This window comes from Pagrus pagrus (genome assembly GCF_965226575.1).
Source record: "Pagrus pagrus genome assembly, chromosome: 21".
NCBI lineage: Eukaryota > Metazoa > Chordata > Actinopteri > Spariformes > Sparidae > Pagrus > Pagrus pagrus.
In genome coordinates, this window is record NC_140208.1 from 7,963,601 (window position 1) to 7,970,447 (window position 6,847).

Consider the following 6,847-nt stretch of genomic DNA (forward strand, 5'->3'; position numbering starts at 1 on the left):
GTATAAATACAGATGATATTCGTATTCATTTGAATAATTGCATGCAAATAAATCAAATGTAGGCTGCAGCGAACAAAACAGGGGTGGGGAGATTAAAGGGAAAACACGAGTTCAAGTGTGTGTATAAAGATGTTTAGTTAGATAGTGTATCAGTGGATCAGAGTTATGGTGTGTGTGTGTGTGTGTGTGTGTGTGTGTGAGGGGAAAGCAGGGCTTATCCGTTGTCATTTTGTGTTCTTCCCTCAGGATTAGACTTGTGTCTTATTAATGAAAAACTCATCAGATATCAGAACAGTTCCCCAAGGAACCAAGCAGGGTTATGAGACACAGGTCAGATTAAGACCCTCTTTAAATACTGTGTGTGTGTGTGTGTGTGTGTGTGTGTGTGTGTGTGTGTGTGTGTGTGTGTGTGTGTGTGTGTGAGCATGTCACAGACAGATAGAGAGTGTGAGCGAGCAGAAGAGAGACAGCAGAGTGGTATTTAATTTACCAAGATGGGGGATTATCACTGGCAGAATTTGATCATTCTGCTCTGATCAGGATGTTCAATCACAGCTTATCCCTAATATTAAACTCTCCGTCTTTTGTCCCCTTTCCCTTCAATCCCTCACACACACACACACACACACACACATGGTATGACCGCCAAGCTTCTCATTGAGTAAAGTGGCCCGCTGAGCCTACTGTCAGGGTGCTGTGTGTGATTGTTCAGCCACCTGGTCACCTCAGGGGATGGGTGAGGAGGAGGAGGGAGACACGAAGGGGGAGATAGCAGGAGAAGGAGGAAGAGATGATGTAGGGTGAGGTCTGCTGGGTCGAGGTGACGGGGGTCTCTGGTGGGGCCATGCCAGGCTTTAGCGTCTTATGGAAGCAGCTGAGGAGAGTAAATTAAAAAACTGTTACATCTAATCCGGAGCACCAAGAACTAAGTGGCACACACTCCAAAATCTGATCCCTCGTGTTTACATGGATCGGGATGAGCTTAAGCACACACACACACACACACACACACACACACACACACACACACACACACACACACACACACACACACACACACACACACACGCACACACACACACAGAGGGACGGCGACAACACATGCACATTCCCTCAAATGATACGCACACATGCGCTTACATACAGACACATATTCCCTGCTGCTAAATACCCTCTGATTGTGTCCCAGGCCGGATAGAGGGAGGGACGGGGGAGGGCGGAGGGGGTGACAGGAGGTACAAGGCCCTGATCTGCACTCTCATTTTCAGCCTGGAGGATCTGCACCCGGGACATCTGGGTCACATCATTACAGCAATCTTCTGCTTGTTCATTCCCAGCTTTAAAGGGCTTAGGGTGACGGACCTGCACACAAACACACACACACAGAGCGCACACACACACACACACATGTATTTATACAACATGTAACAGTCAGAAAAATCATGTTTAAAAAGATTGATGGGAGATGCTTGGGGTCTTCAGTGACAGATGGAAAGAGACAGTGAAGATTTTAAGCAGTGTGCACATGCTGTTTGAAGAACATGTGTCCAGTGTGCAGGCTGAAGTATTTTATTTTGAAAAGCTGGATTGCAAATAGATGTTTTATTAATTTTTTTATTGTAAGACAAGCTACCTGTCAAAATGTTCTTGAGGAAGATAAAAACTCCTCTACAGTTAGAAAAACATGTTGAGAGCTACAGCAGCTCTGGGCTCTGTCTGGTGCAGCTGCACCGCCCTCTAGTGGTAACAGGCTGGTATCACAACAAGAGCTGCAGTTCAACCTGTAGACCAGCAGGGGGCGCTGCAGAAAGACTTACCTGAGAGGACTGAGGCATCTCTGTCTTTATTAACCCATTTTAAAGGAGGAGACACACACACCTTTATTTATTTATTTATTTATTTATTTATTTTCCTTTTTATTCTTAGTTACTTTATATGCATGCATGAATGAATGTATATAACATGTATGCAAATATGCATGTATGAATAAATATGTTGTTGTAGTGGGGTTATTATGTTTGATTGTTTCAGCCTTTCCTCTCTGTTCTGTATCACTGGCTGTATAAAACATAAAAAAGTAATCATAATTGCAAATACATGTTAATACAATGGACATTTGTGGCTGTACTGAAATATGAATGTACTGCAATAAAAGTATTAACAAAAGAATACATTTTTAAAAAAGTGTTTGACGAATATAACTGACAATTTACTCTATTATGACTATATAGGCCAACTACTTTATTACTATTTGTTTTTATTTATGTCTTAAAACTTTTACTTTATCCTTCTGCCACATGATAAAGTTATTGATATGACAGATGCTGTGAGCATGTACATTTATGTAAGTTTATATATTTTATCTTCGTGTGCACACAAGTTGCTAACATGATTCATGTGTGAACAAGGGGCTCCATATAAAAATGATTATAAGGATTATTAGTGGCAGCTACTAATAGTGTAATTCATGTGCGTTTGGTTAGACCTTCATAAGACAAACAAAGGTCTTAAGATGCTTTTTGCAGCACTGGTACTTATAATACTACTACTTTTTTGTAGTAGTAGTAGTATAAGTACCAGTGCTGCAAAAAACATAGTTGTAGTAGTAGTAGTATAAGTACCAGTGCTGCAAAAAGCATCTTAAGACCTTTGTTTGTCTTATGAAGGTCTAACCAAACGCACATGAATTACACTATTGTGTAAAGTTGCTACACAAATAAAGCTGCCTTGCCTCATTTTTATGGAATGCCAATTAATATTATAGAAAGAAAGAAAGAAAAGATATATACTTAACATACATACTTCTGAGAAGTTATAACATTTCTGCTAACATCACGTTTTCTGCATATATTTGATGCACAGTCCTTTAATCATGGACACAATGAGATCATCGCAGGGTGACTGTATGAACTCACCTGTTGACAGGAGGCGAGCAGCCCAGGTGTTCCTGTGTATGTGTAGGTGCACCTGAATATATCACTACTGTTATTGTACGGGGGGGAATTACTCAGTGACGTCATGACTACGCAGTACAGGAAGTCCCCCATCTGACTGAGCTCGAGGGTTGTAGTTTTTTTTTACCTTGCTGCCACCAGGTGAGGGTTCGTCTAAAAACTCTGCTCCAGGTGAGGCTCGAACTCACAACCTCGGCATTGCTCTGCTGCATACTGTCATATAAGTACCGCGCGCTAACCGATTGCGCCACTGGAGCTTCGGCGGGAAACAGGCAGGAAATGGGTTTAAGAACGAAACACGACGCCTGTGACGAACATGTGTGTTTTATTTCCACCGATTCGTGTTTTAAACGGACGAGGCGTTGTGAACAGTGGAGTCTGGGTCAGAACCGGACCGCAGGGACGGATCACAGAGCCGCAGCTTACACACAGCCGATTTAGCTGCTGCGTTCAGGTACCTCTCACAAAGCTCCGACTTCCAAGTGACAGCGGGGGTAAAAATGTGACGTGTGTGTTGAACGAGAAACAACGCGAGTCTGAAATAAGTTTATGATATATGTTATATAAGAAAGAAACTAATACTAATGAAGTACACCTGACCCTCCCCTATCAGTCTTGTTTGCTTTTGGTGTTTACATACACAAGTTACAAACAGGAAAACACAACACAATGACACATACATTGATTTTTGTAATAAAAAAAATTAAAAAAAGAGAAGAAGAAGAGGAATATGTTGGCTTAAAATGGTGATATTAAAGAGTAGGGAAGCCCTTTTCTGCCAGTTAATAAAGAAAACAAATGATGTAAACTTAACCTTGATTAAAAAAATGAGAAAAGCCCCATTGTAAGTCATAATAATGACATACAAGCCGAAATAATGAGATAAAAAGTCATAATTATGAAATAAAAGCTGAAATAATTAAATAGAAAAATATTATTATGATATAAAAGTCATAATTATGTCATTAAAAGTCATAATTATGTCATAAAAAGTCATAATTATGAGACAAAAAGACAAAATGATGAGATTAAAAAGTCATAATAATGAGATAAAAGCAGGAATTATGTTGGCCAAGATGACCAGTTTGAGTTTATCAAATTTAAAATATCCGTGTCAGTTGATAATAGGTCATAACCGCTCCACTTCATTCTGTAAAATGTATCTTTATGATCTTAATTTTAAAGCTTCCACACTTCAAAAATGTCTGCTAAAGATAAAAACTCGCTTTTTGCTTCCTAACATTTTGACACATTGTCTAAATGTCCTGTGTCTGACAGCACCTGAAGGCAGCAGGTTCGTACAGGTGCAGCTGTGCCAGCGACAAACTCAGTAGATTATATGGCCACAAGTATGTGGACACACCTGTGATTTTGGCTGTTTCATGGTTTGGGCTCGGCCCTCTAGTTACATCTGTAAGTGAGCGTGCTCTTAACTTGGTGGCAACATGTTGGGAAACATCCTTCCTGTTTCAACACTCAACCACACCTCTGTGCACAGAGCCAGGTCCACCAACACATGACTGTCTGAGTTTTTGAGACCTCAACAACAAGCTTGTGGCTGAATGGGAGCAAATCCCTGCAGCCAGGTTTCAAAATCTTGTTGACAACAGCACGTTAAAGCAACATTATGTAACTTTTTTACCTTAAGTTATCAGCATGAAAATCCAGTGTCTCAGTGTCAGCCACTCCGACCTGCTATAACTTGTTTCTGAAGAAGGTTCAGGAGATGTGGACGTAACGCTGAAACATTTATTGAAGTTCAATTGTAAACCTAACTCTAAAAAGTCAGAATAATGACATAAAAACTCAAAATTATGAGGTAGAAAGTCATAATTTTGAAATAAAAAGTGATAACTTTGAGAAAAAAAGTCAAAAATTTTGAGATAAGAAGTCAAAATTATAAGATTAAACATCTAAATTATGAAAATAAATCATAATAATTAGTTTACAAATCAAAACTATGAGTTAAATTATGACTTTTTTTAAAAGCTGGCAGAAATGGGCTTCCATACATGGGAAAATATAGGTTTTTAAATATAAATATTGGTGTTCTGTTATTGTTGTGCTGTTATTTTCATTCTTACTGGGACCAGAGACTGTAAAGGAAATATGGCGGAAACAAAAACACACAGCTGTTGCAGCAGTTGGCTGGGAAGCTGCAAGGAGGAGGGCAGCAGGAAAAATAATTTCAGAATATAACAGCAGAAAAGTACCTTCAGGCCGGCTGTAAGCTCCCGAGAACATGATTTATGCTCTGAGAGCTCCTCATTCCTCATCAGTGTGTCAAGATGCCATATTTTGTGATGGTATTTTACAACATCCACACACAGGCCGCAGTGTGTACCATCCATTACACTCCCCCTCAAGAGCAACACAAAGAGAGACAGAGTAGGAGGCTGAGAGACACGGCAGGCTGACGGAGTATAACACCAAGAAATGACTCACTCAGACTGGACACCATCAGCCGTTATGGCGTTATGTTGTTGTTGTCGTTTGTTTTGTTTTTTTATTATTATTATCATTATTATTGTTCTCAGCATATTCATAAGTCAACACATGACATACAGGAAAACACTAACATAAACATTCTGAATGAAAGAGAAGAAATCATGTGACCCGATCGGTCAGCCGAGGCTCTCACCTCAAAGACATGCGGCGGCGATGCCAGTTCTTAAAACTCATAATCAAACACGCCTGAAGCCTCGATGGGGTCGCCGGCAACGTTTTGAGGCCCTCTGGCAAAAATTGTCAAGCAGCAAGGAGAGAGAGAGTGAGAGGTCTGAGTACAGGATCAACTGGACTGTTTGGGTGTGTGAAGATTAAAGGGACAGTTCACCCCAAAACCAAAAATACATCATTTTCCTCTCACCTGTGGCGCTATTTATCCATCTAGACTGTTTTAGTGTGAACACGGAGACTCATCTACTCACTAGTCTGTCTTTAAAAACTCTAAACTCTAACGTTACAACTTATAGATTGATCTTTTTGTGGTAAATTGTGTATTTTATAGTGTAGTTACACACTTAGCGGTGGTGACGTTGAAGTCATGTGACCGCGATGTAGTTTGTTTATAGCCTTTTATAACGTTAGCTTTTCACTTCTGGTGACTGAATTCATGCTTCAAAAATCATAACAGTGGTGTTCATTTTATTATTATCTTGCTGAATTATCCTTAACTTGTGTTTGCCACAGAGTTCATGGTGAAAAAATCCATTTGAAACTTCCACGTTAGCGGAAAAATAGACAGTCATCCCTGCTACACTCTCTAGCACTACAGGTAAGAGGAAAAAATCCTGATATTTGGGTGGACTGTCTCTTTAACTGCAATAAAGATAAAACATGTCAGCGAACAGCTGCTGGCAAAGTTGCTCATTGGTTCTGCCTCAAAACGTCACAGGCACATCGAAGCCTCGAGGAAAATATGACAGATTCATGCCCTTTTTCTGCTGCAAAGGAAGTGCTTTAGTACCCATTGTTAGGGCTAGGTAGGTACAGTCGGCCATAGAAATAGGATGAGTAGATTTACAGTGCTGTAATGACATTTACAATATATTATACACTGGTTCATGAGGGAGGCTGTTCGATGTAAGCTGGCTCTCTATTTCTTTGCCTTGTTATATTTTTCCTGCAGATTTGTCATGAATAACTGACAGGTTTGTATAATAATGCCTCCGGGTTGTCATTCTTCAACACCGGCTCCAGCTCATTGATTTAAACTTCGAGAAGAGCGGGAAAAAAAACTGCAGGTAGAACACAATTTAAAGCAGCCGTTTCTTTAAAAACAAAAGAAAGAAAGAAAGAAAAGAAAAGGCTGCTGGTTCATTCTTTGTATAGTGCATTTTTCTTTTTAACGTCAGCCTCTTTTTCAATGGTAAAAGAATCTCAGTTGCCAC